This window comes from Notothenia rossii (assembly GCF_949606895.1).
Source record: "Notothenia rossii genome assembly, chromosome: 1".
In the NCBI taxonomy this organism is placed as follows: domain Eukaryota; kingdom Metazoa; phylum Chordata; class Actinopteri; order Perciformes; family Nototheniidae; genus Notothenia; species Notothenia rossii.
Genome location: NC_136912.1, coordinates 73006310 through 73018215, shown reverse-complemented (window position 1 = coordinate 73018215; position 11906 = coordinate 73006310). Strand labels below are relative to the sequence as shown.

At 38.7% G+C, this 11906-nt stretch overlaps 1 long non-coding RNA gene across 1 annotated transcript; it reads left to right on the top strand.

Moving 5' to 3' along the window:
• Nucleotides 1-11528, top strand: LOC307040497. The gene is made up of 2 exons (XR_013808522.1): nt 1-726; nt 4558-11528. It is a non-coding gene; the product is annotated as an uncharacterized lncRNA (long non-coding RNA).
• The last annotated feature ends 378 nt before the right edge of the window (nt 11529-11906 follow it).

Genomic DNA, 11906 nt, shown 5'->3' with positions numbered 1-11906 from the left:
CGTGTTGGCTAGCTAGCTTGCCTTCATCAAAAGCTAAAACTAGCTTAACTTTTATCAGCTCAATGGCATTAAAGTTAGGGATGAGTCTTTACACCGACATAATTGTGCATGTAATTTTCTATTTGTCAGGAATATGTTTCAATAGATTTCATAAATTGTTAACCTTTATGTAGTTTGAAAAAAATTAAAGGAAAAAACGTCTGTAGCCTGTTGTTAATGTTCTATTAGACCCTCCAGAAAAACGCGATTCTGCGATCGCAGAATTGACCACATAATCAGCAAAATGGCGCAGATTTTTAAAAGGCCGCATATTTATCAAAAGGCTGCATAATCACCGCATTTTTCCACACAAAGTTGAGAAGAAAAAAAAGTTAACTCGTCTTGACGTGACGTCATCAGCTCGCGCATCACAGAATGTAAACAACACTGTATAGAGTGAACGTGTGGAGCTCACACGATAGAGAAAACACCAAGATGAAAAAATCTAATGCATCTCATTTACCGACGAACATTTCTACTAAAGACCGGGCAAAAAGTGGTGGGAAACTATTCTGCACCCCGTGCAACTGTGTGTTGGAGCATAAGAGAAAATCAACGGTGACGACCCACTTTGATTCATTCAAACATTCGAAAATGCTTTCTGCTGCTGCGGACAAGAAAGCCAAACAACTCACGTTCACCGAGGCATCAACCTCCAAAACCCTTTCGAGGGCTACAGGAAACGAAGTGAGTAGCCTACAAGATTTAAGCTGGTCAGATAACGAACGATTAAATGAAAACAGAATGAGGTGGAGAAGTGTGTGTGTGTGTGTGGGTGGGGGGGGGGGGTGTGTGTGTGAGATTAAAATAGCCCAATTGCTTTTACAATAAATAAACATTGAATGTGTTTTAATTGAATAGTAAAGGGGTTTAACGTTAGTGGCAGGTTGTGTGTGAGAGAGAATAAATAAGACAGCCCAATATTTAAAAAAAATTGTTATATTTTTTTTCAACACGATTTTTAATCTATTGATTCATGTTCACCAACACAATTTCCCCCTTTTTTTCGTGTTGCACATTACGATTTTAAAAGCAATGTATTTATATTGGTAGTCTCACGGCATTACGTGTTATAGGAAGACCGGAAGCTGTATGGTTCATAAAAACATGTTCTTACTCAATAACAAGCCACAAGTATTGCTTTTATTTTAAATCGTATAATTTCTGACTTTTGCTGCCGTCTGTGAGGAAAATAAATGGGGCTCAGAGCCTCAGAATACTGAAATCTGTATTTTTAAAATCTTTTTTTCCTTCTAATTTGTTATTCTTTTCAAAATAACACACTGTTATTTACTCACCAATAACAAACAATTATCCTGGTTTTTATTTATTTGTTTAGTTCCATAATCTCTGACTTTTTTGGCGTCCATCAGGAACTGAATTTCAAAATAAAAATAACCAGAAACAGACGTAGGCCTTTCGAGCGATTACCCAAGATCCTCAGCTATGGTTTAAGCTCGCCGATTGGATGTTTTAACCGCAATGCATGTTGGGATTTGGTGTTTATATCATATGAAATCGGAAAAACATTTTAAAAGAATAAAATAATACTTAATTCCGAGTGTTCTTGCTTTTATCTTTGAAAGTCATCACATAACGGCATTGTAATACACGGTTCGGCTGCATTACATATTACAGATCTGCCGTAGTTCTCTATTTATAGAGCTCTGGTGAGAAGACCTTTGGAAAAACTGGAAGAAATGCCGCCAAAACTGAATACTTGACGTGGATCATAAATATCAACAATTAAACAACATCTTCAATTTCTCTTCACACATATGTCTCCTTGCAGTATCAATAGTAATTCGGGTGACTTTTACATTTGATCTAATTCATAGATAGGTTATATTTACACCATAACGGTGCACAGCTGATATAAAAGGACTTGTAGTTTTTAAAGATATTACTGATTTTCTTTGAATATAAGAATGTAAATACTGAGTCTGAAATAGTATAGCAATATGCTGTAAAATTATGTGAAAACATGAATAAAACTACACATCTTCAGATGTTGTACATACATAAGTGTCCTACACTAACAATACAAAGTTATTATGGCTGTGTGTACCTTGTGTGCACCGCCTAGTGGTTAAAGCACGTTATTGAATTATTGTTTTTGTGTGTTATATTTGATTAAAAAAATATTAAGAGTTCATACTTTCATAGGGGGAAAGTAGAAGGTCAATGATAGCAATATAGAATAAAAAAAATCTAGAAGATACTGTAAGTGATCTCTACAATAAAACAGTTTAGTGCAGGATGTACAAAGATATTAATATGAGGAGGTGCAAAACAGAAAAACGAATTAACCTTTATTTAAACATTAAATAATACTTTAGAGTAAGGTCTTCTTTTAAATAAGAGAAACGCTTTGGGGGTATCTACAGATAAATATTAAGCCTGACAAAGTACTTAACGTCTAATATATTGCTTTCCTGCAATGTTAAGTATGTTGAAGCACTTATTTTAACTGATATAATACATATGAATTATACTCTTATGTATGTAGATAGTATAAGAAATGTGCAGAATATGACAGTTTAATGGTGGAGGTATACACACATAGATGTCTTGTAATGCGCTGTTCAGGAACCTGTGACCCAAGATTTTCATTCATTGCATACACCGTAGTTGTGTATGATATTTCAATAACCTTTGAAAATCTTGAAAGGGATGTGCAAAATAGCCATTATATAGTCTTTAACTATCTATTAGTAGAGAATAACGAGTAATGAATATACTTTATTACTCGTTTCCATTCATGTCAATTGCAGATAAATGTTTAGTCTTCTCAAGCACCAACTATCAAATATCTCTCCTGATTGTTGGCACTTGACCATCACCTTCCCTGAATTTTACTCAGGTGTAACTAAAGTCTGATTTAAGGGTTGTTTATATTTCACATCATTAATCAGAATCTGCAAAGTAACTCAAATAAGTGTAGTGGAGTAAAAATACCAGGTTAACCTCTGTATTGTAGTGGAGTAGAATTACAAAGTAACAATGAGCTGTCAAGTGGGTATATATTAATGCTGCGCATTATGGACACAAGCAATTTTCACCCATTTAGTAATTACATGTTTTACATTTGATAACACCAATGTCATGGCAACTTCTAATTGTGGGAAAAACGAAAACGTTCAGTCGAGACGTCCCATAGAACATTTTGCGAAACACAATAGCCAGCATGTGTAGTTCTGGGGGGGGCGTTCGATTCCAGTTTGGGATAGCCTGGCGTGGTTTCGTTCCATTTCAAACAGCTGTTTGATGCTAGGCTAACCTTGGTGCACTGCCACTCCAACATTCAATCCGAGAGCTTGAAGATTAATCACGGGGACTGTAGTCCTAAACGATAGCTGGGGATTATGGGTAGTGTAGTGTCTTCGGCCATCCTAAACTCCTAGAGGCCTACGTCTGTTTCCGGTTATTTTTATTTTGAAATTCAGTTCCTGACGGACGTAAAAAAAAACACGAGATTATAGAAATAAACCAATAAATAAAAACAAGGATAATTATGTGTTATTGTTGAGTAAATAACAGTGTGTTATTTTGAAAAGAATAACAAATTAGAAGGAAAAAAAGATTTAAAAAATACAGATTTCAGTATCCTTAGGCTCTCAGCCCCATTTATTCTCCTCACAGATGGCAACAAAAGTCAGAAATTATACGATTTAAAATAAAAGCAATAATTGTGGCTTGATATTGAGTAAGAACATGTTTTTATGAACCACACAGCTTCCGGTCTTCCTATAACACGTAATGCCGTGAGACTACCAATAGAAATACATTGCTTTTAAAATCGTGCTGTGCAACACGAAAAAAAGGGGAAAATCGTGTTGGTGAACACCAATCAATAGATTAAAAATCGTGTTGGTGAACACGAAATGCCATGAGACTGGGTTGTGTGAGGAGTGAAGTAACTGAAAATGTATTACTCTGTATTAGCCAACTATAAACAAACTATATCTTAAACCTATCTTAAAAATGCCAAGAGTATGTGAGACTGTGTGTGGGTTGAACTGATGGGGGAGGGGGAGCAGAGAAGGAAGCCTATGGAATGTGTGTGTGCTGGCTGCAAGATGTAAGATAAGATAAACAAACTTGTTATTTGGAGCAGGTTCGTGCCGGACACCAAATGTATCTGGTTCGCTTCAAATGTTAGAGACTCTAGTTTCCGGGTCTCCTGGCGGACTCGCGCTGATTGGCTGCGACAAGGCCATCGTATTTGTACACCAATGAAAAACCCCCTTCTTGAATCTCTCTGCATAAATCCTCCTGCTGTAACCAACAATATGGCTCTGTGAAGTTTCTAGTTCGCTCTCTTCTTCCTCATGCTGTCCAAGGGGTAAGATCTCTCCCAGCGAGAGGAACCAGAGCCGGAGTAATCCGGATTACTTCGTGATTGATATTGATGTTATTGTTGTATTGTATATTTTACCATTAAAAAAGCATATTTGTTATAACCTCACCCTGGTTGCTTTGAATTCTTCCTCTGTTAATTTGACCCACTCACAAAAGGACGCGCTGGAGCAGAAGGGGGTCCTTCAGAGCCCCTGCCAGAGTGTGACTTCTGTTCCAGCAAGTGGTGATCCCGACGTCATTGAGTGGGGTTTCTGAGGAAGGAGCACCAGCGACCGGACTTGGTTGAGGGACCACGCGTCGGATAGCTTTGACAACTGATCGTAGGGCCCTGTGAACGACGAAAAGGTAAACGGACGCCTGTTTCAATCGAAGGTCTGTGATTGGCTAAGCTAAATTTTAGAGTCGTCAAAGCGATTCACAGTGTCAGTGTTTTTACGGTAAACAATACAATGCATATTTTAGTTTAGGTAGGAAAGTTATATAAAATAAAAGTGAATCAACGGGGTGTGTAAGAAGACGGTGAAAGGCCCCGTAATTTTTTTCAAAATTAGACGGCTAAGACTCGTTGGGGATGTTCAGTGGTTTTTTCAGGACTCCATCCGGTAACAAATCAGAATAACAATTCTTAAGTTCATAGGAACCAAAGTTACGTTATAAGTGCATCCAAGAGGAGAAACGCAAACTTCAAAAAGCCATTTGAAACTAAACGGATCTCGCTATCTCTTGTTCTGTTGGGGTTAACTCCCATTCTGTTGAAAGAAATATCGCATCTTAAAAGCTGGACAGACAGTGAGGAGGATATTTTTATGTGCTTGTGAATAAATAGAATATATTATTGAACATAGAACAGCCTTAGTCAGATAAAAAGATACTAAGTCATAATGGAGGGAGAATTTCAACGAGAAAAGATATGAGTTAAGAGCTTACGAGAAAAGTGGGTTCAAGCAGAAAAATTGAATAAAATGATAGCAGAAGTGTTAATTGTTGAAAGAAGCCCCCCTTCTCTTGACAAGGATGAGAGGTCCAGCGGGGGATGTTTCTGTCTTTGTCTGTGAGAGTCTCCCCCCCCCCCCCCTTTTTCCTCTCGAGAGCAGCAGCAGCAGCCCGGAGTGTGTCTGCTTTCTTTTTTCTCTAATGCCTGAAGTTGGAAGGAAATACATTGAAAATTGACAGATCAACGTGTGATTTGAAGTGGTAGACATATTGAAATAAATAAGAAACAATGATTTGTTGCTATTTAAACATAGTCTTTCAGAACTGATTGATACCGTTGCATTGCATTGTGAATTTCATGGTAGTTGTCATTAACTAAGACTTGTACTTAATTATATTCCAAGGGAAAAAGACAGGGGTGCTACACGAGGCTAAATGCCATCTCACACACAACACAAAGAGGTGATTGATGAGAGGAGCAGGAGCAGGCGGCTGCAGGGTGCAGTGAGGAAAGAAAGAGACAGAGAATAATGACAGAAAGACAGGAGAAGTAAGATGTTTTGAAGAAATATAGAGAGGCTAAATGTTATATAAAGTTAACTACTATTCGGGAGAATGTCATATTGTAGAGTAACATAAAATAAAACATATATATTTACTAGATATAAGAACAACAGGCTTATCTAGGTTAACAGAAAATTGCTATTAACCAGTTTCAGCTGCTACTGTCCTGTCTTTGTTCTGGGGAGAACATATGTTGCATTTACAATTAATATTAAGAAAGTTCACAATTCATAACATTAAAGACCGTTTGTGATTAATAGGGCGAGTTTGTCATAAACATTCATGCTTAGATGGAATAAAGTGTTGAGATGTTATCAAAATTGGAAGTTTTCACAATGCCTTTTGAATTTTTATTGAACTCAGTCTCCAAGCAGTGTGGTTTTTATTTGCACATGTTGGGTGTTCCCCTCCCCTTCCCCCAGTCACATGAGGTTAGTGCTGTACTGCTAAGCTAGTTAGCCAGCCAGTTGGCATTACTAGATGGTGAAATAGTTTGAGTAAGAATACAACCGGTAACTATTGATTAAATACACAGTGATCATTTGAATCGTTATTATTTTAAAGTAGTGTTGTTTTGTGTTATATTTCTAAACTATAATGTACCCACACGCATGTGGTTTCTTTGTCACAGTTCATTTTAAAGTCAGCCACCTCAGGTTAAGACTCATTCTGTTAGACCACCATCTTGTGAAAGACAAATCATTGTTCTTTTGTCACATTTTGAATTAGAAAAGAGTTCATTTTGCTAGATCAATTTATCTATAAATGTTGTAGTTGGAGTTTTATGTTTGCTAACATTTTTAGGAACGACAGCACCAGGAGATGAGTAAACTCAAGAATCCGTGGAGTGTAAATACATAGAGAAAAACACATTGTTATACTCTAACTGTTTGCACATCATAGACAAGGAATTTAGACAATATAAATAAATGTTCACCAAAAGTAATAAGTATAATGGAAAGTAGACATAGGCCTACACCTGAGTCAAATTACATTACTGTGATCTGATTAGTGTGCTCTGCAGGTTTACTATTGTTCTAAGTAACAGTGGGATTTAAAATATTGGAGAAAGTATGGAGGTGTTCTTTCGTAGTGTGTGAAATATGTGATGCTTGAAACATGTAGGTATTTCAATTTGTAGGAGAAAATGGTTTCCTGAAAGAGTCAGGTTGGGTAGATATGTAACAATGAATGAAACAATTTATAGAGGGAGTTTTTGTAATGTCATTAGTAGACATTAATTGTGTTGTCTTGATGGCATTTAACAACTAAGACAGATAGTATGATTAGAAAGAGACAGAGTGGAAAGGGTTGGATTTATTTAACCTCAGTGTGCTAAATTTTTTATAGATATTGCGTCCCGAAACCTGGACTCCCCCTCTGAGTTAGAAAGGCTACGACCCCGTCCCTCCAAGCAGACAAAAGACCTAACCCAACAGGAGGCTCATCCTTCTCCATCAAACAGACAGAGAACCAGAGCTGAACCGTCTCCACCTGAGGCATCCAGAACCGAACAGCTTGCTGACATACAGAGATACTCTCATCAGTCCCTCAGACAGGGCATGAAGCTGAGCCACGAGATTTGGCACAAGAGCAGAGTGGGGGACTTGAGAGCAGAATCCGCCCTCAATAAAGCAGCAGAGAGACTGTAAAGGAGGAGATGAAATACAAAGCAGTGCAAAGAACAGTGGCATGATGTAGGCTGCAGATGTGACTGGGCCAAAGGCTGCCTAAAAGAGTTACAGCGGATGGATTCAAGAGCTGATGGACTGAAGAGAAGACAGAATCAGAGGAGTTGGCATGGTCGATTTGAAGTGAGGAGGCCGGAGTCATGGCTTGAGACAACCAGGGGAGGAGAAAAGGAGAACGGGAATGAGTGAGTTTACACATAAACACATTTATTCACAAACGCACAAAGAAGACACCACATTTAAAGAACTTGAATTGACTTGAACAATACGTTAAGACAAAAAGAGGTATTAAGCATGAATTAATCTATTGGTAAATTACAAATAGCAGAAAAGAGGAAACTATTAAAGTGAAATGAGAAAATCAACCTAAAGACACACTGAGGGTTAAAGGGGGAGACATGATGGAAATATGCACTACACTTTAAGCAGGGGGTGTTTTGGAGTAGCACAGTGTATAACCATATTCTTCAATCTTTCCATCATATTAACAAATTATTCTTCAAGAGATTTTTATTCATGTGTGAATAAAGTAGTGATGTCATTTGTTACAATATTGATCACCATTAAAAGGATAGTTTTAAGAACCACTCTAAAAGACAAATCTTTATTTGTATGGATAATGTTGAAGGGTGAGCTAGTGCCAAGCCAAATATGATTCCAATCTATAAAGTATTGATTTCACCATTGTGACATATATTACTCTAGGAGAACTTTTTAGGGGGAAGTCTGTTTTTCAGTCCCTGATGAAGTAAGGAGTAATTGTTGCGTGTTCGGACACCCAGGGTTCCACACACTGCTAAAGAGTTTACATTGTTTTTTAAGTAGACCGGAATTGAAGATAAATGAGTATAATGAGCTATGAAATGCAGAGCTACACAGATCCTAGTAATGGTTTGACTCAAGATAATAGTTATGTACACAAGTTTCTGAATTAGATCTATTAGACATTGTAATATGGATTAGGTGTTAATATACTGCAGTAGTAGCACTAAGGAAGTTACATTTTTGGCTAACAAATTTCAGGAAATGTGGGAAGCAGCCGTCTTGATGTATTAAATGTAAATGATGGCGTAAATGATGGCGCTCCATATATGACTGATTTTTGTAGACAGAGGATACTGGCCTATGCTGAAATATCAAAGTCTCTGCAGAGCACGACACATGGCCAAAGAGACAGAGATCAAATGACCTTTGACCCTGACTGACAGTGTGACTTGAGAAAAGCAATGTCGTTGACTGACTCTGGGGTGCACCTGGCCAAGACTTTACAACCTGACAGAGTGAGTGTGAATGTATGTCTTCATGTGATCAGTGCAACTGCATGATTCTAAAACAATAACTAACCAAGCATGTTTTTGGACTAACATATTATTCTGGAGCTCCAAGGGAAACAAGAGGTTTCCTAAGAATTCCACAAAAGGGGGGGAAACCGCACATGTGACCCGTTTCTAATCTACGTAATGCTATTGTACTCCCACAGGCAGTGGCGGTTGACAGAATGTGAAACTCAAACCAAAATGTGAAGATTCTGTCTCTTTTAGGACTGAAGGACGTGTTGAGAGAAACACTTATTTTCACTGAAGTGTTTACTGTGAAAAATAATGGATGTACTTTTGTGAATGATGTTTGGTATTTTCTTATAACCACTGGTTGCCTGAAGGTTTTCTTCCCATACAGGATTTTGTTACACATGAGTACATGTGTAAAAAGGGGGAGTGTGGGATTTTTCATTAAGGGACTGAAAGAAACCTGCCGCCCCAACTCAGATGTTCAATCTGACCATTGATTGACAGTTTTAGAATTAACCTGCTCCATATCTGGGGATAAGATACTGTTTGGTGAATGTTGACATGTTTCTAATATTGATTGAGTTTTAACAGGTAACACAGATGCAGAATCAGTGGCCAAGGGGCCACTGTGAGAGATGTAATTCCAGAAAGGAATACCGAAGAAGTTGACCTGTGATAATGAAACAATTTTGTACTATTTCAACAGGTATTAAAGTAACTGAGGTTTGAACTGTAGAAAGAACATATTACAGTTAAGTTAGTAAGGTAATGAGACAGAATTGAATTCAGACAACATCTTGTAACTAGCCTGGTAAAGAAGTAAAAGCCATAGACTATTGTTTAGGTCATTATGGGGATATACATTTAATTTAAATTCATAATAGAAAGACATTTGATGACAGTATGTTGGAATTCTGTATTCATTTTTTCAGCTTGATAATATCTAAGCACTGACAGGTAGAAGCAGTATCACCAGGAAATTATTCACTTTATCAGTATCATGATTTTAGTTGTTTTTGAATCCATAACATTAGTGTGTTTCTTTACCAGAGACATTAGCAGTTCATATTATATTTAGATTTTAAATAGGATCTCAAGGATTTCATTTACAAATAACACAGATGCGTGTCAGAAATTCAGAGCTATTGAAATATGTTATTTAGTTCACCTAAAGATGTTGGGGTTTCATTTTTTGGCACAGGCCAAGTATTAGGATTCTGAAGCTGCACTGGCAGATGGGAGGTCTACAACTAATTTAGAAAACCTGTTTACAGACGGCTGTTGTTTTAAGACACTCTACCAACAGGCTCCAAGAGGCCTAAGCAGTGGGGGGGGGGTCAAACACCTGAGGGCCCAGGAGCCCTGAGCGTAGTCTTGAGGGGTGGGTATCAGATTTCTCCACACAGGTTGCTGACGGCAAAGGGGGACCCGAGGACCATCAGGCCGACACAGTGGTGTTCGTCTGGCTGAAGGTCGTCAGGTCTAGGTGGCTCAACCCCTGGTTCTCCGGCCCCCACTGAGTGACCAAAGGACATCTCATGCCGTCCGCCTAAGAGGAAAGGGGGACAGCTGGTACGACTGGAGCCAGTGTGCGGCGGGGAAATCACCTGGAAGGACCCTAGACACATCAGGACGGACCTGGCTATCGTCAACGAGGACATCCCTACAGCAGACGACTCGGAGGCGTCCGTCAGCGGGCTGGGGGAAATCACGAAGAATCAGAGGAGTCTACTTCTCTCTGATCAGATTCATCAGTTCCGCTATTGAAGGGAAAACTGCATCTCCCCCTCCCTATCAGCTGCCCTTGTTGGCGTATTCCTCTGAGGGGGAGGAAGGGGGGGGCCCTGATGATTCAACACACAAGGATGCTGCTTTCTGGCACTCAGGTTACCCCTCTAATAGTTCCTTCACTGCCATGGAAAGTTGTGTTCTGTTCCCAAAGGTTTAAAGGGCTTTAAATCCAAGATTCTGATGGATTTACATAATGAGTGGGGGACAGACACAGTAGAAAATAATGATAATGGTTATGTTTCAAATGTCTTATTTAAGTTGATCTCTTTGATATGAGATCAAAAGGGGGATTGAAGTAACTGAAAATGAAGTAACTGAAAATGTATTACTCTGTATTAGCCACCTATAAACAAACTATATCTTAAACCTATCTTAAAAATGCCAAGAGTATGTGAGACTGTGAGTGGGTTGAACTGATGGGGGAGGGGGAGCAGAGAAGGAAGCCTATGGAATGTGTGTGTGCTGGCTGCAAGATGTAAGATAAGATAAACAAACTTGTTATTTGGAGCAGGTTCGTGACGGACACCGAATGTATCTGGTTCGCCTCAAATGTTAGAGACTCTAGTTTCCGGGTCTCCTGGCTGACTCGCGCTGATTGGCTGCGACAAGGCCATCGTATTTGTACACCAATGAAAAACCCCCTTCTTGAATCTCTCTGCATAACTCCTCCCGCTGTAACCAACAATATGGCTCTGTGAAGTTTTTAGTTCGCTCTCTTCTTCCTCATGCTGTCCAAGGGGTAAGATCTCTCCCAGCGAGAGGAACCAGAGCCGGGGTAATCCGGATTACTTCGTGATTGATGTTGATATTGTTGTATTGTATATTTTACCATTAAAAAAGCATATTTGTTATAACCTTACCCTGGTTGCTTTGAATTCTTCCTCTGTTAATTTTACCCACTCACAAAAGGACGCGCTGGAGCAGAAGGGGGCTCTTCAGAGCCCCTGCCAGAGTGTGACTTCTGTTCCAACAGGAGGTTCCAGTTACTGGACCCTTAGCACAACTCAATCCCAAGAGGAATTTGGTAAATCACAATCCCTTATATACAACCGTAAGGTTGTAATTGACCATATACACAACTGGCAGTATATAGCAAATTGTTTAAGAACATAATTTAGTAAAGATAGACTGAATTACTGTTAAACCTAACATGTCTACAGTCTACTCCGGTACACTAACGTCCATTAGAAAGAACAATTTATACATTCAAAGCCATACAAAATATAACTTCAATTAT